This window comes from Somniosus microcephalus, chromosome 16 (assembly GCF_052327205.1).
Source record: "Somniosus microcephalus isolate GS21.2 chromosome 16, FLI_Smic_1.0, whole genome shotgun sequence".
Classification (NCBI taxonomy): Eukaryota; Metazoa; Chordata; class Chondrichthyes; order Squaliformes; family Somniosidae; genus Somniosus; species Somniosus microcephalus.
Window position 1 is genome coordinate 28,405,753 of NC_141002.1, and position 25,771 is coordinate 28,431,523.

At 47.5% G+C, this 25,771-nt stretch overlaps 1 protein-coding gene across 10 annotated transcripts in view; it reads left to right on the top strand.

The window, feature by feature from the left end:
* LOC147106041 (ataxin-7-like protein 1) overlaps positions 1 to 25,771 on the top strand; it is a 371,841-nt gene that overhangs the window by 144,509 nt on the left and 201,561 nt on the right. Inside the window, exon 1 of one of the 10 annotated variants that reach the window (XM_086008730.1) lies at positions 9,030 to 9,283. The exons of 8 other annotated variants lie outside the window; for them this stretch is intronic. The gene's annotated coding sequence lies outside the window, so the exon portion shown is untranslated. Of the gene's footprint in view, positions 1 to 9,029; positions 9,284 to 25,771 lie in introns of those variants that run through there. One more of the 10 variants, XM_086008733.1, reaches the window with a different exon arrangement.

The window sequence follows — 25,771 nt, forward strand, 5'->3', positions numbered from 1 at the left end:
TACGCTTCGGTGACATGACGGTTGACCAATCGGTGCATGTGTGGGCGGGCCTTATCGTTCTGAAATGAGGTGAGTGGCCGCCATCTTGATTCCAAACTCTTCATTTCTCTTTCCCGCTTTCTGCGTGTTTCTTTTCAAATGTACATTTCCAGCAAAAAAAAGTTGCTTTTAAAACACAAATTGTTTTTTTAAAAAGTTAATTAATTTGTACATCTTTTCTCTAACCTCTAATTTTCCTACCTTTCACCGTTTTTGTAGGCCTCGAAGCCTGGGCCTCTCCTCCGCACCCACGCCCGAGCTAGGCACCTCCCGTCCCGGTCAACAAGCGGCCCGCGATCGCCGCCATCTTTGTGAAGGCTGGAGGGGCGGGCCTGAGCCGAGCGTCGCTACCGCCGCCATCTTAGTAAAGGCTGGTGCGGCGGTGGCGGCACGGAGCTCCGTGGAGCAGGTGCGCGGTGGCGTCTCACTCTCCCCCCGTCTCTCTCTCTCTTCCCCGCGCGGCCCGAATGCGCGGGGGAAGAGGCCCGGGGCACCGTGGCCGCTTTCCGGAGACTTCAACTCCGTGACAGGTGAGGAGGGTGTTTGTTGTTCACATTGGGCGGCGGGCAGGTTCCCCAGGTGCTGATCCTGGCGGTGTGGGTGTGTGGCCGGAGCCCGGCTCTTACCTTGGCTCGGAGAGCGGAGCGGACGGCGGGGCCTGGTGTAGCAAAATCGGGCACCGGCGCCAAGATGATTTCGATACAGAGCCTGAGCGGCCGGCGAGCTCGGAGACAAAAAAACGGCAGAAAAACCGAGAGCGGCAGAGGGGAACAGTCAACAGGACAGACGTCAGAGAGAGAGAGAAATAGGGAGGGAGGAGAGGGAGAGGAGAGGGGAGGGGGAGGGAGGGAGAGGAGAGGGGCAGGGAGGGAGAGGGGAGAAAGAGGGTGGAGGAGGGGGGAGGGAGGGTGAGGAGAGGGGGAGGGAGGGAGAGGGCAGGGGGGGGGAGGGAGGGAGAGAGTAAAGCAGGGAGAGACAGGGGGAGGGAGAGGGTGAGGGAGGGAGAGGGTGAGGAGAGGGGGAGGGAGGGAGAGGGTGAGGAGAGGGGGAGGGAGGGAGAGAGAGTAAAGCAGGGAGAGACGGGGGAGGGAGAGAGGGTGAGGGAGGGAAAGAGTGAGGGGTGGGACAGGGAGGGAGAGCTTACCTTCTTCCTTCGCAGGGGTCAATCAGGCCACCTTCCCCCCCCGTCTCTCTCTCTTCTCCCCCGTCTCTCTCTCTCTTCCCCCCAGTCGCTCTCTCTCTCTCTTCCAACAACAACATGCCCTCGAAAAAGCCTCGGCACCGCCGGGCACTCCAGCTAGTATATATATAAAAAAAGGATAGTGGTGTCTGTCTGTATGTATGTCTGTCTGTCTGTCCGCTATACACTCAAAAGTTATAGAGCGTACCTACACATATGTTGTATCAAAAGAAAGCTGATGATCAGGGGAGTGTCATAGGCATATTTACTTTTTGGTCAGACAAAGATTGTTCGGACAGTATACAAAAAACGTTCAAAAATCCGCTCATTAGCGGTTGACCAATCTACCGCTCATTAGCGTTGAGTGACGTGATGGTTGACCAATCCTACAGTTCAGTGACCTGATGGTTGACCAATCGGTGCATCACGGGGGCGTTTCATTCCGTGTGTGGGCGGGCCTAATCCTGCAGCCTCCCGAAACGTCGCCGCCATTTTTTTCATACCGACAGCGACAGCACCAGCACAACGAAACCCCACCTTGCGGCTCCGGCACAGTATCCCGCTGCCGGCCTGCCGGAGCGGGAGGTGAGTTGGGCTCACTCGGGCTGGACCGGGCCTGCCAACCGCTCGGCCCGAGACACAGAGCGGGGGAGCGGCAGCGGCCGGCTGCCAACCGCTCGCGGCCCTGTAAACTGCCGTTCTACAAAAAAGCCTAGAAAGTGCCGGGCCCCCCCCCAGCTAGTTTAATAAATATAGTTCCCCAGCTCTTAGTTTAAACCACTGCCTAGCTTAGAGAAAATTTTTTTTGTAATACTCACCAGCCAATCATCTACCTGCTGTTCTGTGAAGGCAAAAGCAGCACTTCCTTCCCCCTCTGCTCCGAATTCCCACTCTCTCCAAATTCCCAGGTTTAACACTCTGTAAGTGTACTCTGTTTAAGATCACTCTGTGCAGACCACCACATATGCGCATTTGTTTTGCATTTGTAATGTAAATGTGCAACTGTTAAAATGTAGGCTGCTAAAAAATGTTGCTTTACTATGCTGTGTAATCTACATTTTCTGCCCTGGCTACTTTGCTGTGCTCCCACCCTGTGTGTCCCCGGATTTGGATTAGAAAATATGGTCACTGTGATGAAATATATGTCTTCATCAGCCCCTGTGTTTTACCTGCATTGTATTGTGTGTACCGCCCCCTTTTCCCCTATTGTGTGTATTGGCTCCGCCCCTGTCTTTTGTCATATAAAGGTCTCAAGAGCTGTATGAGTCATTCTGCCAGACGAATCCGATGTGGAATGGCGTGCAATGTTCTTAGCGATTAAAAGCCTTCAGTTGAATCCTTTAACTTCTTGTCCTTGAGTTATTGATGGCACATCAGTCACCCTATTATAAGTGGTAGCTAGGGGAGAAAGGATGGCCTGTGGGAGCTTCTTGAAGTCAATGAGGCAATATTGTGGATTGGTTGAGAGCAGGGACTCGAAGGTTGAGAGGCTGGGGTTTTAGCGGGCAAATCAGAGAAGATAAATAATCTGTAAGCAAATGTTTCTGGTCGGTAAAACCAAAAAGGTGAACCTACGGTTGGGAAGTGAAGGCGAAGAGGAAAAAAACGTGTCTAAGATCAGGGAGAAAATAAAACATACCTGCAACCGAGGACACTCAAAATAGGGGATGGAGCTGGGCCATCCGATTAACAGGTGATATGGTGTTACCTGGTAAAGGTAATAGTTACCAATGTCCGCCCTGGCTCAGTGAATTCAAATCCAACTCAAGACAATGAGTTAAAAATCTTCAGTCTGTGAAAACTGTCAAAGAAATACTCCAATTTGTCTATCCAGATTTAACTAAACAGAACTTACAGCAACTTTTATTTTTTTTAAATTTGTCCCTGGTTTCTCCCTTTCCTGAAAACCATGAATCATAGAACGTTCCAGCACAAAAATAGGTCATTCAGTGTGCCAATGTTTTTCTCCACACGAGCCACCAAGTCTAATCCAACTTTCCTGTTTTGCTCTTCATATCCTGTAATATTCCTGTCTTCATCTACATATCTAAATCCCTTTTAAAAGAATTAATGGACTTTGTTTCAACGATGATTTGTAGCAGTGAATTTCACATTCCAACCACCCTCTGCGTAAAGACCTTTATCCAACCTTCCCTTTTTTGTGAATATCATATTATTTATGCCTTCATATTTCCATCTTGCTAATTAGCAGAAACAATCTATCACTATTTACCTTATCATAATCTTGAAGATCTCTATAAGGTTACCCCTTAACCTTCACAGCTCTAGTTTAAAAAAATGCCAACTTCTCAAGTCTCTCTTAACTGTAACCCTTAACTGTCTGTTTTGGCTGTTTTTGTTGGAGCAGAGAAGAAGGCAGGGTGATTTGATAGAGGTGTTTAAAATTATGAAGGCACAGAAAAGATAGGAATAGACTCTTTTCCAGTGATTGAGGGGTCTAGAGTGAGGAGACATAAATATAAAATTAAATGTAAAGTACTTAGGATAGAGGGCAGCAGAAACTTTTTTACACAGAGGGTTTTGAGGCTGTGGAATGCTCTACCAGAGTTAGTGATAGAACCAGAGACTATGCCAACATTAAAGAATAGGTTAGATAGACGATTGAAGGAATGGGAAATGAAGGGATGTGAGAACGGGGTGGAAACATGCGATTTGGACTCCTGCTCTAAGTACTTTACTAAGTAATTAATCTTATATTTATGTCTCCTCACCCTAGTCTTTAGACAAGTTCCCACATGGCAGACTGGTCAGAAAAGTAAAAGCCCATGGGGTCCAAGGGAAAGTGGCAAGTTGGATCCAAAATTGGTTCAGTGGCAGGAAGCAGAGGGTAATGGTCGATGGGTGTTTTTGTGACTGGAAGGCTGTTTCCAGTGGGGTTCCGCAGGGCTCAGTACTAGGTCCCTTGCTTTTTGTAATATATATCAATGACCTGGACTTCAATTTAGGGGGCATGATTAAGAAGTTTGCAGATTATACAAAAATTGGCCGTGTGGTTGATAGTGAGGAAGAAATCTGTAAACTGCAGGAAGATATAATCATAATCAACTTTATTGTCATTGTTAGTGCACAAGTGCAGTACAACGAAATGTGGGCTTGCGGCTCCCGAGAGTGTACATTTAGATTAAGACATTTAAACATTCAACATACATTTGGCTTGTAATACATTAACATAAACATAACCATAATAAAGTGCATTGGCAGATGTGCAGGCTTTAGAGTTTATTTGTAGAGTTCAGTAGGATGACAGCCCTGGGAAAGAAGCTGTTCCTAAATCTGGTCGTACGGGTGCGAATGCATCTGTAGCGTCTCCCAGATGGCAGTAGGGCGAACAGACTGTGGCTGGGGTGGGTAGGGTCTTTGATGATGGACCGTGACCTCCGTAAACAGCGTTTCTGGTATATGTGCTCTATGGTCGGTAGCCGGGTGCCGGTAATGCGTTGGGCAGTTTTGACTACCCGCTGTAGGGCTTTCCGGTCATAGTAGCTACAGCTGCCATACCATACTGTGATACAGTTCGTCAGGATGCTCTCTATTGTGCAGCGGTAAAAGTTAGAGAGGATCAGGGGTGACAGGTTACATCCCTTCAGCCTCCTTAGGAAATACAGGCGCTGCTGGGCCTTCTTCACCAGAGAGGAGGTATTGAGGGACCTGGCTAGGTGGGCAGAAAAGTGGCAAATGAAATTCAATCCAGAGAACCGTGAGGTAATGCATTTGGAGAGGGCTCCATCGGAGCTGATCGAGCGTGGTCAAAGCTTCGATGCTGGGGATGTTGGCCTGAGCAAGAACACTGACGTTGGTGCGCCTATCCTGCCTATGGATTTGCAGGACCTTGCAGAGGCAGCATTGGTGGTACCTCTCCAGTGCTTTGAGGTGCCTGCTGTACATGGTCCATGTCTCTGAGGCATACAGCAGTGCGGGTATCACTGCTGCTCTGTAGACCATGAGCTTAGTGCCGGGTTTGAGGTCCTGGTCTTCAAACACTCTCTTCCTCAGGCGACCGAAGGCTGCACTAGCACACTGAAGGCGGTGTTGGACTTCGTCGTCGATGTCTGCCCTTGTTGACAGTAGGCTCCCGAGGTATGGAAAGTGGTCCACGTTGTCCAAGGCCTTGCCGTGGATTTTGATAATCGGGGGGCCGTACTGTGTGGCGGGGGCAGGTTGGTAGAGGACCTTTGTCTTACGGATGTTTAGTGTAAGGCCCATGCTCTCGTACGCTTCGGTGAAGGTGTTAACGATGGTTTGGAGTTCGACCTCCGAGTGATCGCAGACGCAAGCATCATCTGCATACTGTAATTCGACGACAGAGGATGGGATGACCTTGGATCGGGACTGGAGGCGGCGGAGGTTGAACAGTTTCCCGTTTGTTCTGTAAATTAGCTCCACTCCAGTGGGGAGCTTACTGAGGGTGAGATGGAGCATTGCAGCAAGGAAGATCAAGAAGAGCATTTGTGCGATGACACAGCCTTGCTTGACCGGGCCCGGTCCGTACGTGAATTGGGTCTGTGGTGGAACCGTTGGTCAGGATCACGGCTTGCATGTTGTCGTGAAGCAGGCGGAGGATGGTGACAAACTTTTGAGAGCAGCCGAATTTGAGGAGGACACTCCATAATCCTTCACGGTTGACAGTGTCGAAGGCCTTTGTGAGATCAAAGAAGGCCATGTAGAGTGGTTGGTGCTGTTCCCTGCATTTCACTTGTAATTGTAAATGAACTCACTGCCTGTAAGGGTGATAGAGGCAGAAACGTTCATCACACTTAAAAAGTACTTGGATATGCACTTAAAGTGCCGTAACCTACAAGGCTACAGACCAAGAGCTGGAAAGTGGGATTAGGCTGAATAATTCTTTTACGGCTGGCACAGACACAATAGGCTGAATGGCCTCTTTCTGTGCCGTAAATTTCTATGATTCTACGCTCACGTGGGGGATAAACACAAACACAGACTGGTTGGGCCAAACAGCCTGTTTCTGTGTTGTAATTTCGGTGCAGTTCATGAATCTACGCTGAACCTTTTCCATTGTTTTTATATCAGTCCTTTAATGGATGTCCAAAAACAAACACAATACTCCTACTGCAGCCTAACTAAGGTGCTGCGGAGGTTCATTCAACATTACCTCCTGCTGCAGTTTAGTTCCACAACTGTCTTAAGTCTCCAGTATCTTACCTAAGTGGCTGTTCTTTGTGTCTGTCAACAATGAGTGTCCCCAGGCCACTTAGCTTTAAGAGGGATTACATCCAAGCCCAGTTCTGTCCTCAACAAGCATGCACACATTTATCAGTAGAAGTTCCTGGATAGCTGTCAGCAGCAAGAACTCTGGATGAGCTTTTGTTCCCCTCTGCAACCTAATGCAGACATACTAAAAAAAAAATGAAAAAGACTTGTATTTATATAGCACCTTTCATGACATCAGGACGTCCCAAAGTGCTTTACAGCTAATGAAGTACTCTTGACGTATAGTCACTGTTGTAATATAGGAAACACGGCAGCCAATTTGCGCACAGCAGAATCCCACAAACAGCAATGAGATAATGACCAGATAATCTGTTTTAGTGATGTTGGTTGAGGGATAAATATTGGCCAGGACACCGGGGAGAACTCCCCTGCTCTTCTTTGATATAGTGCCATGGGAACTTTTACGTCCACCTGAGTGGGCAGATGGGGGCCTCTGTTTAACGTCTCATCCGAAAGACGGATCAGAGGTGTGAGTGCTACCACTGAGCCACAGCTGACTATGGTCAATTGTCGCACTCCTGTTGCCATTCCATAAGGGAAGCATTGCAAGGTGCTGGCACATTACCCAAAGGCTATTTTAAGTGAGCCAAACTTAATGGTTGTACCCACTGCATGTGATCTACACACTACACTTTGCCAAGCATTTTGTTAGCAGCAAGGAGGAAACTAAACACATCAGGGAGGGGAAGAACTTTTTAGATGTGTCAAATATCCTTGTTTAGTTCATTTTGAGCAGGAATCCTGGAGTTTTCTTTGAAGGAGCTTGCGGGAAATGAGTTTCAATCGGCCCATGTGAAGCAGTTAATAACGTCCATAGACACAATTTTGATTGTTGACCATTTTCATCTGCAGCATTGAGCATGTAGCAGTCAGGGGACAGGAATGCTGTATGACAGGAAGTGTGTGTGACAGGCTGAAGTATTCTGAAACAGATATGCAAATAAGTGAAACAAATATGGTTCAGTGCAGGTCTGTGAGAAGTGCGCTGCTCTCCCTCTTTGCTCGCCAGTGAACGAGGAGTGTTGTATTATCAGAGCATATTTTGCACTATGTAATGTCACACATTTTTTAAAGAGGTTAAATTGTATTTTTTTAAATGTCAACTTTTGTCATGTCTGATAGGGGCAGTAACACGAATTTGGAAAAATTATAGTTAAGAAAATGAGCTATCCAAGTTATGTATTATATTTTTTCAAACCTAATGGCCCAGAATTTGGGGTTGGAGGTGTACCGTACGCCTCTGACCCAATTAAAAAAAAAAAATCCGCACCTACCTGCAGGCTCTTGGGCTTCGGAGACTTCGGCTCCTGGGCCCGCAGGCGTACGGCTGCGTAAAGGCTCAGGGACACAGGTGGTTCGGAATCCAGTCGGTCCTCCAATCAGAAAGGAGGATTTCTAATATGCTTAATGTGATTCCATTTACGAACGGAATCTCCATTAGCATATGAGTAATCCCCAAATAATTAAATAATTTATACAACTGGAATAAAAAATAAATGTTCCCATTTTCAAATTTAATTAAAAGTCTCTTCAATAAAGCATATACAATAAAAATTAAATTTTTTGAAAAATAATTTTGGACATGTTAATCCAGGCCAAAATTTACAAAAACGAATTTTAAATGTTTGTGCGTGATTTTTTGTTTTTTTATTTTTAATTTAAGATTTATATTGATCCTTGCGCTGGTGAAAGCGTTTCGTGGGCATTTGCTGGGCAGTAGTTGGACAAACAGAGTTTTGGGTCGGTGCGGTAGATCCGTCAAGGCGAACCTTGACAGATCACACGTTCCGGGTTTTAGCGCATGCGCTGAAACCCAGACCTGGGGCCGGGGGGGGGCCTTTCTGATGGCTTACGACAGTGTACGCCGTTATCGAGAGCGCAAAATCCGGGCCCTAAAGTTTATTCAGTAATTTTTTAAAAAGCCATTTGTCTATTTGAGCCAATAGCCCATGGCATTATTAAAGCAAATTAATTGGTGTTGATTATCTATAGTAAAAAATGTATTATTAAATTGAAAGACTATCAATTTGTTTTGTAAAACCTTTCAATGACAAATCACCCATTTTTGGCTTTGAGTTGGGGAATTCACTCCTGTTTCTGACAAAGCAAAACTAGATTCGGTAACACATTATGTTGACTTTAAAAAAAAAATCTTTTTTTTTGTTGCTGGCCAAGTGTGTTGATTTGCAAGAGAGGAGGTGGGGAGAACTGGTCCAGGCCTGCGGTGGGTGCTGGTTTCTGATGGTTTGAGCTTTGCTTGCACTCCTACAGCTGCTTTAAACCCAAACCTATTGGGGTGAGAGGGGTCACTCGGTGTGGGGAGATTTCATCTGGTGTTTTGTGTATTCTGGTGTGAGCCAGCGGTTGGATAAATGGTTGGTGAACAGGGGTGGGGGAGAGAAATGCTGCACAGGATTCTGTGCTTGTTGATCTTGGCACAGGTTCAACTCTTGCTCTGAACTCACGGTGTCCGATTGGCAGGACCTGAAACTTTTTGTGTGGTGTGTTGTGTGTGTGTGTTTTTTTAAAACAAAGTGCCTGTCAAAGCGACCATTTTGCACAGACTCAGTTCTGACATTTCCTGTCTTGGGTTATCATCACTCCCGAGCAAAGAGGACGCTACGTTGCAGCACCGACTCCCACCCCCGCGGTGGCCCTCCCTTCTCTTTTTGTTGTGTTGTGTAACCGAAGGAGTTTGCTGCAGGATTGTGCTGGCTGTATCCATGGCAATGTGAAGTGCTCCAAGTTCTGAGAAGTCCAGCATGTTTACAAAAATTGTGCCATCGGATTAGGCTGGCTCCTCATTCCTCAGTAAGTGGCTTTCTGCTCGACATTGGATTCTTGTGCAGATGATCTGCTGTCTCAGCTCTGTGGTGTTGGAGGGTGTGTAGTTTTTTTGTGCACAAATGTTGATCAAATCCTTGAGGAATCTCGACAGTGCACGCAGTAATTTATTCCTCGAATATGTTTACTTGCTTCCTGCCTGTCTCTCTCTCTCTCTCTCTCTGTGCCTTTGTGATGTGGAATAAAAACAGAAAGTAGTAACAGCATGAAAGTGATGATGTCGGCATTTCCTTGCTGTGTGGGTGGATTCAACAAGTGGGCGGTGTGCAACATAAAGTGAGTGAGTTGTTTGGACTCTGGTTAATGGCCCATTTATTTATCTGCTGCCTCCTGTGCAGCACTACCTTCTATTTTCAGGCCTTCGGATGGAAGTGAGTGTGCAGTGTCTGTCACCATATTTTTTTCTCTCTCTATCTATTATTTTAAGTGGTACTGTCTTCGTGGGGGGAAAGTACTCATTCTTTTTGTGCCCATGCAATAGTTTTGTCACTAACTTTGGGCACAGTTGGCACTATAATGTGTGTTTTGATGCAGCGGTTTAAAAGTGCCACCCCTTTTAACGCAACATGGTGTCAGAAATATAATTTAATGTGGCCGGGGACTGGCTGTTTCACATATGGTAAAACTAAGAGAATCGATGGAAAGGTTACTCTGACACATTGGCTGTTCTTAATGGAAACAAAAATGTTAGCCAAGTTTAGTTGGAAATGGACTTTGGGTACAGCTTTTCATAGTAGATTATGTAATAAATCAGTTAAAAACTTCCCTCATGAGAAACTGCTAAAGGCATATGAAAACAGAGAATCAGGCATGAGCAGCCATCATCCTATTTCCTTAACTATATTGATCACTTATTGGCTGAAAATAAGGATTTCACATCTCCCAGTATGCAGTTGTACATACAACTTGTAGATTTTTTAAAATACATAGTAAGACAGGGAAATCATTTTTTTAGGACAGTAAAAGTGGCCAGAATATATATTTTTTTATAAAGACGAGGTAAAGCATAACTTTCAACTTCTCTGAGGTAAGTTTCCCGAAAAAACAAGTTACTATATTCAAGGAGTTCTTTACAGCCTGGTACGTGTGTGGCAAATGAATTATAAAAAGCCACATTTCAAAGTGAAAGCTTTTATATTCTGTAATATATTCCAAATGGTTACACCGATTGCCTTTTTTATTTGCTTATACTGAGAACTCAAAAATCAACATGTTTATAGAAACAGATTTATTTGTGCAAGTAATATTTATTTATCAACCTGTAGTGTAAGGAAACAAAGTCTATTTTCCACGAAGCAATCAAAAAACATTTACTTCACCATTTACATTCCACTCTTACCATTACGTTTGGCACCTTCTCCTTCTTCAAGCACCTCGCCCTATACTAGTTCTTGTCTCACCTTTAAAGTCATCCTTGTCCAACCCTAAACTTCTCGTCGAGATATCCTCCCTCCATTTCACCTTTAGCCTCTGTGTGGAGTGATCACTCATCCTCCATGAATTCAATCCCCATCTCGGCTCCCCCTTGCTCTCTCTCTCTAGTTTCAATTCATTGCCTTTTGTGCTCCCTCAGCCTCTCCCCTCCATGCAAACTCTCTCCCATATTCATGGCTGCCCCCTCGAACTTGTGATCTTACATCACCTCTCTCCTCCCATGATCTCAGTCACTGACTAAGCCATCTCCAACAACTTCCTCATATCCCTCACCACCACAAACCCCTACCCCCACATACCCCTCTCTAAGTTATGTTGTACACACTACATTAGGTGAACAGTAAATAGTGTAGATGGGAGCAGAAAGTTGCAAAGGGACATTGATAGATTAAGTGAGTGGGCAAAGCTGTGGCAGATGGAGTTCAATGTGGGGAAGTATGAGGTCATCCAGTTTGGACCCAAGAAAGATCGATCAGAGTATTTTATAAATGATGAGAAACTAGGAACTGTGGAGGAGCAGAGAGATATAGGGATCCCAATACAGAAATCACTGAAAGCTAGTGGACAGGTACAAAACACTTTTTAAAAGGGTAGTGGAATGTTGGCCTTGATCTCAAGGGGGTTGGAATCAATCTTCCGTTCAAGCTGCGCGGCCGCACAGCGCTTTGGAGCTCCCGTGCAGCCAGCTCACTGGCTGTTAAATGGGGAAAACCGCCCATGTGCCGTATTGTGAATGGGCTGCCCAGCTCCTTAAAGGGGCCGCAGCCCCGCCCCCCCCCCCCCCACCCCCCCCCCCCCCCCCCGCAAAAAAAAATTAAATGGAACATTGGCTGGAATACAAAGGAGTGGAAGTTATGCTACTGCTGTACAGAGCTCTGGTTAGCCCCCACCTGGAGTACTGCATTCAGTTCTGGGCACCGCACCTCAGGAAGGATAGATGGGCCTTGGAGCAGGTTTAGTGCAGAGTCATCAGAATGATACCGGTGCTAAAAGGGTTAAATTATGAGGACAGGTTGTATTCCCTTGGGTATAGAAGATTAAGGGGTGATCTAATTGACGTGCTTAAGTTGATTAAAGGATTTGATAGTGTAGCTAGAGTGTAAATATTTCCCCTGCTGGGAGAGTCTGGAACAAGGGGGCATAACCTTAAAATTAGAGCTCGGCCTTTCAGGAGTGATGTCAGGAAGCAAATGGCAATTGATGTTCGATCACTTGTTAATTTTAAATCTGAGACTGATGGATTTTTGTTAACCAATGGTATTAAGTGACATGGGCCAAAGGCGGGTATATGGAGTTAGGTCGCAGATCAGCCACGATCTCACTGAATGGCGGAACAGGCTCGAGGGGCTGAATTGCCGACTCCTGTTCCTATGTTCCTAGTTGACCTCGAGCTGAGCTTCTGATCCCATATCCTCGCCATCACAGAGATCACCTATTTCCATCTCTAACATCACCCACATCAACCTATCTGCTGGTGTTGAAACTCTTACCCGTTTATTTGTCACCTCCAGACTCTACAGTTCCAATGATATCCTCCCAATCCTCTGTCCTCCATTCCCCATAAACTTCAGAACATCCAAAACTCTGCTGTCCAATTCCTTTATACCATCATCCTGTTTTCGCTGACCCACATTGGTTACTGGTCCCCCAACACCTCCAACTTAAAATTCCCATCCTTGTGTTTAAATCCCTTCATTTTCTCATCCCTCCTTATCTTTGTAACCTCATTCAGCTCGACAACCACACTGCCCCCAATTCTGTCCATTCTTTTGACAGGCCTCTTATGCATCCCTCCCTCCCTTTGCCCCACCACTGGCAATCGTGCCTTTAGCATCTTTTAACTCCACTTGCCTCCTCCAGATAAAAAAAGAGGTTGTTATGGTAACCTGCATGGGTCCCAGCTTTGCCATTTTTTTTTTGTTGGATATGTGAAACATTTATTCTAATTCTACTCCAGCCCCTCCCTGGCCTGTTTCTCTGCTGCATTCCTGTGTTGGTGCTGCTTTTTGCTCTGTCTGATCTTGAGAATTTCGTTGACTATAGGGAAGGAAATCTGCCATCCTTACCTGGTCTGGCCTACATGTGACTCCAGACCCACAGCAATGTGGTTGACTTTTAACTGCCCTCTGAAATGGCCTAGCAAGCCACTCAGTTGTACCAAACCGCTACAAAGAAGTATACTACCTTCACCACATGGACTGCAGCGGTTCAAGAAGGCACCTCACCACCACCTTCTCAAGGGCAATTAGAGATGGGCAAAAAATGCTGGCCTTGCCAGCGACGCCCACATCCCATGAATGAATAAAAAATAACACAATTTCCATCTATCTCTCACCTTTATCTGCTCCATCTCTGATTTTTCTCTTTTCTTACTTGACTTCCCTCTGTTCCACTCTGGTAATGGGCTTTGCATCGACATCAAATACAAGTCCACATACTCTCAATACTACCTAGATTTTGCTGCTTCTCACCCCACTTCATGTTTCTCCATCTTATTTGTTCTGATGACTTCACTTTCCACGTCAAGAGTTTTTGAAATATCCTTTTCCATCAGCTGAAGCTTTCCCTTAGGACACTTGACAGTACCCACTCAATTTCTCAGTCCTCTGTTTCAACCCCACTCCGTTTTCTCACCTTCCCCCCCCCCCCCCCCCACTAGCTTCTGCATTTGCCAGGTCATCATCTGCCATTTCTGCCACCTACCTCTGAGCGCATCTTCCACACCCCACTCTGCTTTCCAGGGGCACGTGCCCCCTGCAGGATGCCCTTGTTCATACTTCCATCGACCTCTCTATCTCATCGCACTTTACTATGCAATTATAACACTTGCTCTTTCACCTCTTTCCAAGCCAGTGTCCAGGTCCCAAACATTCAGTTGTGTGAGACAGCAATTTACATGTACTCCTTCCACTTTAGTGCTACTGTATTCACTCCTCCCAGTGCTGCCTCCTCTGCGTTTGGGAGATCAAATGCAGATTGGGTGACTGTTTTCCAGGACTTCTCTCTCTTGTCAGTTCACTGAGATTCACCACTTTTACTCCCTTTCCCATTTCCACTCTGCTCACTGCATCTTTGGCCTCCTGTACTGTTCCAAATAAGATTCAAGAATAGTATCTCATTCCTCCTGGACATTCTGCATGTCCCAGATCTGAACATTTAAACTTTAGCAACCTTAATAATCGCCCCTATTTTCTTGGAACCAGGACGGGGTGCTAGGGATACGTGGTGGGTCCATTAATACCTGGAGGAGAGTCAGATTCATGTTTTGGGCATAGATCCTTAATCTGAAGATAGTTCTGGCAGGGAATCTGTAACTGGGCTGTTGGCCTATCTTTGGGTACTGTTGTGTATTTTCAGCATTTTCTGTTTTTATTTCCCCCATTTCTTGTCTTATTCATTGACCTCCATTTTGGACTTTTGTGTGTGTATCCTGTCCAGCCATTTCACTGCCTCACTTTGCTATTTTGCTCTTGTTCTTTTAATGCCTTTTCATTACCTCAGCGAGACAATCTTTGTACATCATCCACCAGTTTGCACCCCTTTCTAGCTTTTCTAAAAAAAACAGTTTACTGGCCATTAAACCCATTGATTGTCTCCCTGTGACAGGAGTCAGCATTCGTTACAGTTGACTGCTCCCTGATGTTCTCCTCCCCCTTCCCTTTGTTTCATTCAGTCCTATTAAAGGGCTCACTTTCTTCCAGTTTCCATTTATGATGAAGGTGCTACGCCCTATAGTAACCTGTTTTTCTCCTCCTTTTCAGGGGCTGACAGACCTACTGTATATTTCCAACATTTACTGGTTTATTTCAGATTTGCAGCTTGTTTGTTCACATAAAAATATTAACAATTATCTTAAAGAAACTCCTTTTTGCAAAAGTGTTTGGCAAGCCTTTCTCAGTTGTTTATAAACACCTAACATGTATGCTGACCTGACTTTCACTTGATGCAATTGTAACAGAAATGTAATTGTAAATGTAATTGTAGCACATGACCCTGCTGACTCCTCCCCCTCTTCACTCCTAGAATAGTGTCCCTTCAGTCCTGCTCAACTTAGCGCCATTACACTCACCCGTTTTGCCCTCCTGTATCGTCAGTTTTAACCCTTAATACCCTTGAAGCACAAAACACTCATAGCAAGATTGCAGCTTTGTAGTTTTTCTAGGTATCGGTGTGCGATAGTTTTGTAATAATATTGCGCACCTGTTGGGTTAATCTGAAGGATCGGACCGCAGGTTGCGACCTGATTTCCTAAGGTGGGCCCATTCTTACTATCCTGCTGCTGCTGCTTGAGGCTACTGTGTTTTGTTTTCTCTGCTCCTTTGCACTTTTAACAAATGACTGTCCATGCTTGATCAGTAGTGGAGAACTGCACTGACACCGACACGCGTAAGAGGGTGATTTGTTGACGGGCTTTCACGTGTTACTGCCTCGTGAGGGTATGCCCAGTGGGGCCTGACTGTCCTCAGTCGAGTGTGAAAGCACCCCATGCAGCCAGTCAGATCATTGAATTTTGAAACACTGTGATTGAAGACTGACAAAATAGTTTTGTTCCTATATATTTCTTGAACCCTTGGACTGCAGCAGATCAACAAATTACATGCTCTGCAATTTTTTTAAGAGTTCAGTGCATACAAATTGAAAGCCCCCAAATAATTCAGTACTAATATTACCAGAAATAACTTTAAAGAAAGAAAAGAAATTACTGGCATTTATATAGCGCCATTTACAATCTCAGGATGTCCCAAAGTGCTTTACAGCCAATGAAGTACTTTTGAAGTGTTGTGGTGTATGGAAACGCAGCAATCAATTTGTGCACAGCAAGGTCCCACAAATAGCAATGAGATAAATGACCAGATAATGTGTTTTTGGTTGTGTTGGTTGATGGATAACTATTAGCCAGGGTACCATTAGCACTCCCCTGCTCTTTGAATAATGCCATGAGACCTTTTACATCCACCTGAAAGGGCAGACAAGGCCTTGCTTTAACATCTCAGCCAAAATAACTTTATTAATGAAATGTGAAACATGCCTTTAACAACATACTGATGAAAAATTGAGCAAAAAAAATTGAAGAACAGAACTTTGCTTTGTTTATCTGCCCGCCTTCCTCTCTTCTTCCCATTATCTCTCCCCTTGTTATTTTCTTTCTTCAATAACCATTGATCTGCTGTGGCATTGCTTAGGGACAGCATTTAAAAAAAATTATATCGCTCACTCTCTTTCTGTGGCTGTCTTGCTATCTTGCACTTTGTGATTTTGGGACATTTGACCTCTGATAGACTGAAAAATTAGCTATTGAAACCACTTCCAGCCAATCAGGAGACTGAACATTAGAAGGTACTTCTATGTTTAATATGGAGTGCAGCCAACCAAACATGCCCAGGTCTCCCAGGGTTACTTGCGCTTCATAGTATAAATGACCTGACGATTGAGGAAAATCATGGCATCGTTGACCTCTGTAAATATGGATTTATGAATGTCCAGCCAGGTTAAGGGAGCTGGTTTCAATGTTTATGCTCTGCCCGGTGCAACGAGCATCTGACTAAAAAGTAAAAGGAGAGAGCAGTACATGGAAGTTGATCTCTTTAAACAAGAACAGTGGGAAATAGGCAGTGTAAAAGTGCTTATAAAGAAGAAAGAAAGAACTTTGATCTATATAACGTCTTTCACGTCTGCAGGATGTCCCAAAGCACTTCACAGCCAATGGAGTACTGCAGTGTAGTTACTGTTGTAATGTAGGCAAAAGTGGCAGCTAATTTGGGCACAGCAGACATAAAGATGAGAGAAATCAACAGATGAATTTTTTAAGTGACGTTGGTTGAGATATAAATGTGGGCTCGAACTCCCCTGGTCTTCGTTTGGGGGGTCTACTGTCAACATCACTAAAACAGATTATCTGGTCATTATCACATTGCTGTTTGTGGCAGCTTGCTGTGCGCAAATTGGCTGCTACATTTCCTACATTACAACAGACTGCATTTCAAAAAGTCCTTTATTGGCTGTAAAGCGTTTTGGGACATCCGGTGGTCATGAAAGGCGCTATATAAATGCAAGTCTTTCTTTTCTTTCTCTGGTGTCCTACGTTCCTATGGGTTGCACTAGGGCCATTTAATCTTGAAATCACAGAACAATTGATTGCATGGGTTAGATGCCAAATTTGGCAGTACAGAGATCACTGCCACCATTGCACTTGGGCAGGCCTCCCTCAGTACTGCCTTACTGGGGGCAACCAGCCTATGCCCCCACGCCTGGTGGACAACCCGGCAGAGGCAAGGGAGCCTGCCAAAAATATTTAAATGACCCAGAAGCCGAAAAATGTTCTGGGGTCCATTTTTGTGGCAGGCTGAAGTCCAAAGTTAAAGAGCATCACTACCAAACGCAATCCTATCTGCACTCGATGTGTGTATATGTAGGTGTCACTCGATAGAACTAAGAGCAGGAACCCCAGCAGATGCTACTTTTTCCACCAAAGTAACTAGTGCCCCAGCTGAGATCAGCTCACTGAACGCAGACTGGGGACTGAAACTCAACTTTCTGGTGGCTATGGCTTCCTACCACGCCAGGCAGTGCTTTTACCCAGTGGGTCATCAACAAAGAGGCATTGTGTTCATTTTAGGGGAAGGGCTGAGTATCATTTTCCTGGTGGTGATATTAGGCAAATGATGTAGCGTGATCAGTCTCATCCAGTACCATTTTTTGCTAAAGGCGGGAAAAAAGGATTGGCAAAAGGTTTTGATGAAAAATACCGGCTTCTCAATTCTGTTGCAGAAAGTCCACCAAAAATGTTCATAGTTGTTCTAACAAAGTTGCCTTTTCAAAGAGCCAGCACAGGCACAATGGGCCAAATGGCCTCCTCCTGTGTTGTATGAATCTATGAATAGGTCTGTGTTTTGAAGAGGTAATGTTTTCATTACTTGGAGGATTTGGCACAGAGATTTCTTCACAAATGATCATTTACTTACCCTCATACTTACTGCTTTCTGTCAAGGAATTGTATATTAACTAAGGAAATTAGAGTGGAACAATCTACTGACGTAAAACACACAATTGGCATTTCCCCTGGTCGTTGTTTTGTGATCTTTATGCTCGGTTATTTGTATGAAAGAATAATATACCTTTTTGTCTTTCTGGTTTACATTTAACCATTATTCCCACACAGCCCTAGATAAAAAAGCAGCTTTGGTAGAAAGTTAAAGGAAGCTAATGCTGCCTGTGACCCATCCTCCTTCATCTCCCCGTATCAGGGTTAACTGGAGTGATGGACCTGTTAGTGGGCCTCTTACATTGGTTGGTACATCACCTGCTTCCTGGGCAACAGAATTCAGCTGCAGGTGGGGCTGAAGTGACATGCTGGGAACAAACACTGGAAAAATACACATACCTGATGGCAGATGAGAAGAAATCTAATTGATTTTGGGGACCTGGGTTTGAAAAACTAATGGCGTGAAGAATGTGCTTTGGATACATCCAGTCATCATTTTTGCTCTTTAATGTGTATTTTGTATATTTATTGTAAATTAGTAATCGAGTTGGGGAGTTGTGTGTAACATGCTAACCTACTTGTACCAATTTGCACACAGCAAGCTCCCACAAACAGCAATGTGATAATGACCAGATAATCTGTTTTTGTTTATGTTGGTTGAGGGATAACTATTGGCCAGGACACCAGGGATAATTCCCCTGCTCTTCTTCAAAATAGTGCCATGGAATCTTTTACGTCCACCTGAGAGAGCAGGCAGGGCCTCATCCGAAAGACGGCACCTCCGACAGTGCAGCATCCCTCAGCACTGCACTGGAGCGTCAGCCTAGCTTTCTGTGCTCAAGTCCCTGGAGTGGGACGTGAACCCACAACCTTCTGACTCAGAGGCGAGTGTGCTACCCACTGAGCCACAGCTGACAGTGGTCCCTGTTTTAATCACTGACTCGAGTACTGCAAGCTCACAACCCTTTGTCTTACAAAGTTTACCAGTTCTCTGTCCTACATCCCATAGACCGAGATCTATCATCATAGATAGAGTGACCTAGATAGATATTAGTTGATCAAAGAGGCAGCATGGATTTGTGCAGGGTATGTCATGTCTGACTAATCTAGTTGAATTTTTTGAAGAGGTCACTAACATGGTGGATTAGAGATTATCTATGGATGTTATCTATATGAACTTCCGGAAGGCATTTGATAAGATTTAAAAAAAAAACTGTGGTTTATAGTTGCTAACGTCTCTCTGGTGTAGCGGGGACTGTTGGTAAACCATTTAACTGTAGTGTAATTAGTGGCATTGATTGATTTAATTAAAATTCAATTAATTAAAGGGTAAGTCACGGCAGGACAGCCCGGCCACGTGGTATGCTCCTCCTGCGATATGTGGGAACTCAGGGACACTTCCTGTGTCTCTGACAACTACATGTGCAGGAAGTGCATCCAGCTGCAGCTACTGACAGACCGCATTGCGACGCTGGAGCTGCGATTGGATGCATACTGGAGCATTCACGATGCTTGGGACGTCGTGAATAGCACGTTTACAGAGTTGGACACACCGCAGCTAGAGGTTGGACAGGAAGAAAGGGAATGGGTGACCAACAGGCAGAGTACTAGGCGCAGGCAGGTAGTGCAGGGGTCCCCTGTGGACATCCCCCCTGTGGACATCCCCCTCTCAAACAGATACACCACTTTGAGTGCTGTTGGGGGGGATGGCTTATCAGAGGAAAGCAGCAGCAGCCAACTTCCTGGCACCAGGGGTGGCTCTGCTGCACAGCACGGGAGGAAAAAGAGGGGTAGAGCTATAGTAATAGGGGATTCTATTGTAAGGGGAATAGATAGGCATTTCTGCGGTCGCAAATGAGACTCCAGGATGGTGTGTTGCCTCCCTGGTGCAAGGGTCAAGGATGTCTCAGAGCGGCTGCAGAACATCTTGGAAGGGGAGGGTGAACAGCCAGTTGTCGTGGTGCATATAGGCACCAACGATATAGGTAAAAAGCGGGATGAGGTCCTAAAAGCGGAATATAGGGAGTTAGAAGGTAAATTAAAAAATAGGACCTCAAAGGTAGTAATCTCAGGATTGCTACCAGTGCCACGTGCTAGTCAGAGTAGAAATAGAAGGATATTTCAGATGAATATGTGGCTAGAGGAATGGTGCAACAGGGAGGGATTCAAGTTCCTGGGACATTGGAACCGGTTCTGGGGGAGGTGGGACCAGTTCAAACCGGACGGTTTACACCTGGGCAGGGCTGGAACCGATGTCCTAGGGGGAGTGTTTGCCAGTGCTCTGGGGGAGGGTTTAAACTAAAATGGCAGGGGGTTGGGAACCTGAGCAGGGAGACAGAGGAAAGGGAAACAAGGATAAAAGCAAAAGATAGGAAGGAGAAAAACAAAAGTGGCAGTCAGAGAAATCAAGGGTTTAAATCAAACGTGGCCACAGTAAATAATAATTCTAATAGGTCTAAGAGCGTTAAAAAAACAAGCCTGAAGGCTTTGGGGGAGAAATTCGGTTTGTTGCGCCACCGATTAACGCCTAAAGAGGCCGAGAAGTGGGGCGCTAGCCAATTTCCGGGTGGGCGCAGGGAGCCTAGCGCCTCGCCCCATATTGAGCATGCATCTAGCGCCGGCGCAAACTCTTAGCGTCCGCTCGCAGGCGCAGGCTGATCATGATGTCATTTCAGTGTGCAACGCCTTTTTGGCACCCCGGACCGGAAATTGAGTGGCGCCCGCCTCCGTTCCGCCTGGCGCTAATAGTGACAGCTCACTGGAACGTTCCCCAGGCACTCTCGGGCTAGGGGGGCGCTCTTTAAAGGGGACTGCACTGTTATCAAAGCGTCAGCCATTTTGAGAGCGCAACTTGTTGGTTGGTTTGAGAGAGTTGCAGAGCTGCAGTGGGAGAGCCTTATTGCCATTCAGCCAGCGGTGCCAGAGGACCGTCAGCCCTGTGAACATTACCTTGCTGCTGGTGAGACATTACAACCTTTACCTTGTTCGCTCTTATTATGGGGGCTGCTCTGGAGGGGAACGTCCTGCTGGTCGACCATGTTGAGAGGGCACAGAGACGGAGGGAGAGAGGGCCAGGAGTGGCCAGACGGGGGAGGGCCAACAGGTGTTGCCACAGCAGACCTTACGCGGCGAGGGTTTTCAGGCAGCAGTTCTCCTACCACAACATGTCGGAGGAGCAGTGTGTCGGAAGGCTGCGATTCCACAAGGAGGTGGTGACTGAGCTGTGCCACCTGCTTCAGGACGATTTGCAGCCGAAGATACGGTGCAGAACCTCTCTGTCGGTGGCCGTAAAGGTTACTGTAGCCCTGAATTTCCTTGCCAGCGGCTCGTTTCAGGCAGCAACTGGGGACATTGCTAACATTTCCCAGTTTGCGGTGCATTGCTGCATCCGCCAAGTTACAGATGCCCTATATAAGAGGAGGCGGCAATTCATCTCGTTCCCTTTGACACCGGAGAAGCAGCGGGAGCACGCACAGGGCTTCGCGGCAATAGCTGACTTCCCCATGGTGCAGGGCGCCATTGACTGTACACACGTGGCTTTCCGCGTGCCTGTACATAATCCCGAGGAGTTCCGCAACCGCAAGGTGTTCCACTCCCTCAATGTACAGCTGGTCTGTGACCACCGGCAGCTGATCCTCGCGGTCAACGCACAATACCCTGGCAGCAGCCACGACGCTTTCACCCTGCGACAGACCTCAGTGGCAGACCTTTTCGAGGCCCCGGCTCACCCACGAGGCTGGCTTCTCGGCGACAAGGGCTATCCTCTGTGCCCCTGGCTTATGACCCCGCTCCGCTCGCCCAGCACCCCGGCAGAGGAGCAGTACAACGCCAGCCATCAGGCGACGCGGAACATTGTGGAGCACACAATCGGTGTGCTCAAGCAGCGGTTCCGCTTCTCGACCATTCGGGGGGCGCCCTGCAGTACTCGCCGGAGCGAGTCGCCCACGTCGTCGTCTGCTGCATGCTCCACAACCTTGCCATCCAACGCACCCAGCCAATGCCAGCCGACCTTGAAGGACCAGCAGAGGAGGAGGCGGAGGAGGAGGAAGACGGGAGGGTTCCAGAAACTGGAAGGGCCGTTCGTCAGAGGCTCATAAGGGGTCGGTTCTAGGCCCCTCTGACGGAATGCTTGGTGTCATTGGGAGAGAACTGTCCGGGTCACCCAAAGCCTATGAAGGCCAGAATGATTGCAAATAGTATAGATGGCCATTGAAAATAAAATCTTTTCTTTATTTTCAAAAATGTGCTTCCTTCCAACATGACAAAGCAATGGCAACTGAAAGCATAACTAACGAAATAACACATAACTGTCTAGCAAACCCGCCAGACTACCCAAAACATAAGTAACATTCACAGCAGGTGTATACGGCCTTGAATTCAACAAATAAGACGTCTCAGCAGCTCCCTCTACTCTTTACCCCTTGATGGTGATCTACTTCTCTTACGAGATCGGCCCCTTCCCTCCCTGCAGCTCCTCCGTAATTGGACCCCAGTGGCTGCATCAAGGCTGGGGGACGCCTGCTGAGTGTCCGAAAGCGCAGTAGCCCCTGAGGGACGGCGTGGACGACCTCTGGGCTTGGAGGGCCCGGATGCTGACTGCTCCAACTGTGCATGGGTGGAAGCAGTCTGTCCTGCAGGTGGTGGCAGCTGCAGTGGAGACGTCCCAGTGGTGGCATCAGGAATGCTGACACCCTGAGAGCGGACACCTGCTCCGTGCTCAGCCGACACACTGGCACTCTGACGGGGCAGCACCGCAGCATGCGCCCCAATCGGCTGGTCCACAGATTGACGGCCTGCTGTGGTGCTGCCCCGTCAGAGCACCACAGCAAGGGCCCCGGGTAATCCTGCCTGATCCATCGAGGGTGGCAGCAGTCAGTGCTCACGTGGCCTCAATCTGCGTCTGCATGAGGCCAGCGAGTGACTGCGTGGCAGCACTCAGCACTTGCATGGCAGGTGCCTGTGCTTCGGTGAAGCCCTGGACAGTCCTTTCCAGTGCTTCGCTGAAGGCCAGGACAGTCCTTTCCACTGCTTTGGTGAAGCCCTGGACAGTCCTTTCCAGTGATGCTCCGAAGTCCTGGACAGTCCTTTCCAGTGCTGCCCCAAAGTCCTGCACACTCCTTGCCTGTGCTGCCCCGAAGTCTTGGACACTCCTTGCCAGTGTCTCGACGGATTCAGGCATCCTTGCCACTGCAGCCATCAGCTCAGTGTGCTTGAGCCGAGCCTGGGCGCTCATTTCAGCGAGGGACCGCACCTCTTCCGCGCTCTGTGCAGCAGTCATCGTGGCCTGACTCGCCCTCCGGGGAGATGGCCCCCGAGCTTCCCTACCCACCTTGCGTTGCTGCAGCCCGCTGGTTCCTGGAACTGGTTCCTCATCAGAGTCACCGCCCGCCCCGCCCGCTCCCCTCCAGGGAAGTACTATCCCCAGTCTCCAGATGGGTTGGCTCGCCTGAGGCTGGCACGGATGTTCCGGCTTCCTCCTGCTGGTCGCCTCCAGAGTCAGTGGCACTGGCAGCTTGAGGGCCCATCTCCCGAGCTGGTGATGCAGCATCTGAAAGCAGGGAGGTTGAAGAGTGGCTTTAGCAAAAGGACAGGGGGACAGCAAGGGATGCAAGATTGCTGCAATGCTATGACATGGGTCCAGAGTGAAAAGCATGCTGGTGGGGGGAACAAGTGGAAGGAGTCAGATCAAAAAGGTGATGACCTTCCCATCGCTGTGCACAATGGGGTCGGCAGCTCCAGTGGTGACAGGTCCAGTCATCCGGCCTCCAACAATCTGGTGAACTCTCTCCTCGAGGTCCATGAGGGTCTGGAGGCGAGGAGGTCCTCCTCCGGTCCGAAGCTGCTCTTGGCGGTTGCTGGCCAGGTTGGCCTGCAGGAGAAAGGACGGGAAGTGATGAAACATGATGCCCTGAGCTGTCATCTCATGCCCCCCATGGTGGAATAGCCCTTACATCATGCCCTGAGTTGTCATCTCATGCCCTGAGTTGTCATCTCATGCCCCCCATGGTGGACTAGCCCAAACATGATGCCCTGAGTTTAATGTGCATGTGTGTTCCTAGAAAGGACCATGGGTGCTTGCTGACAGATGGCCAATGGGGCATCGCGCAACCTCTGGCCATAAAGTCAGGTGCAGATGGAGGGATGAAGAAGATTGCCGAAACACCACTCACCCTGACGACCCGAGTGAGGTCGTTGAATTTCTTCCTGCATTGCACAGGGCTCCTGGTCACCATGCTGTTGGAGTTGACCCTTTGAGAAACTTCCCTCCAAGCTCTGCGGTATTCCTTCTGATTAGGCCTCCTGCCATTGTCGGGGTACAGCACAGCTCGCCGGTGCTCCACTGCGCCCACCAAAGCATCCAATGCCCCATTGGTAAAGCGCTCCGCTCTCTGCCTCACCCTCTCCATCTTCTCAAAGTTTTTAATGCCACAGAATGCCCAGCGCCGATTTTGAGGCCTACAAGTCGCAGAGTGTGGCTGCTGATCCTTACTGACCCACCCCTTTAAGAGCTGGCCGGCACCTAAAAGTCTCGTGGTCATCGATTATTGACAGCACCTGCGCTGCGCCCACCCGCGCCGATATTGAGTAGCGCCGCCGAGTTAGCGCCTTAGGAGCCCCGTGTAACGCCTGATTTTGTTAGGGGCGCTGCAACCCAATATCGCGCGAGGTGGCGATAAGTTGTGTCTGGCTATTAAATTTGCGCAGCGCCAATTCTACCGCCCCAAGCGGGGCTATACCCAATTTCTAGGCCCTTGTGTCTTAATGCGAGGAACATTCGTAATAAGGTGGATGAATTGGCTGCGCAATTAGAGGTAAACGAATATGATTTGGTTGGGATTACGGAAACGTGGCTCAAGGATGGCCAAGGCTGGGAACTCAACAAGCCGGGGTATTCGATATTCAGGAAAGATAGGCAAAAAGGAAAGGGAGGTGGGGTAGCATTACTGGTTAAAGAAGGGATTAACACAATTGTAAGGAAGGATATTAGCTCTGATGATGTGGAATCTGTATGGGTAGAACTGAGAAATACTAAGGGGCAGAAAACGTTAGTGGGAGTGGTATATAGACCTCCAAACAGTAAGGCGGAGGTTGGGGATGGCATTAAAAGGGAAATTAAAGAAGCGTGCAATAAGGGCACAGCAGTCATCATGGGTGACTTTAATCTACATATAGATTGGGCTAACAAAATTAGTAACAATACTGTGGAGGAGGAATTCCTGGAGTGTTTACGGGATGGTTTCCTGGACCAATATGTTGAGGAACCAACCAGAGATCAGGCCATCTTAGACTGGGTATTATGTAACGAGAAAGGATTACAGTAATTAGCAATCTTATTGTACGAGGCCCCTTGGGTCGGAGCGATCATAATACGATCGAATTCTTCATTAAGATGGAGAATGAAGTAGTTGACTCAGAGACTAGGGGCTAGATTTTCAGTTGCTTGCGCCAGCAGTTAGCGCCTTAAGAGAAGTGATTTCCGGGCGCTATGCGTGTAGCGCCCGGGCGCAGCGCAGTTTGCGCCCCGCCCCAAATTAAGTTGCCCGTTAGCGCCGGCGCAAAGTTTAGCGCCCGCCCGGATGCGCGCGCAGAAAATGACGTCACATCCTCGTGCAACGCCCTTTGGCCGCCCCGATTGCAAACTTCAGTCGGACCGCCCCATTGTGCGGCGGGCGGCCGGAGCGTTTGGAAAAAGGAACGCAACACAACCAGCGCGGGCCCCGGGGGGCGCTAATTAAAGGGAACGTCCTCTCCAGTATAAAGGCCATCCATTATTTCAGAAAACAGTCTTGTGCAACGCATTTCTGGAGACACAACAAGGAGGATAGCTAACTGGTTTCAAGCAGCAAGAGCCAGGTATTTTTGGACTCAGGCAACAGCGCTGCAAGTGGCCATTTGGAAATTAGAGTGTTTGCCAGGATTTGATGGGGGTTGCATGGGGTGCCAACGCGGAGCTGCAGCTCCATGTCCGTAGGGCTCGCAGACGTATTGTGAGAGGGGCAGCCCTGGCTAGAGGCAGAGGGGGCTACAGGCGTCGGCCA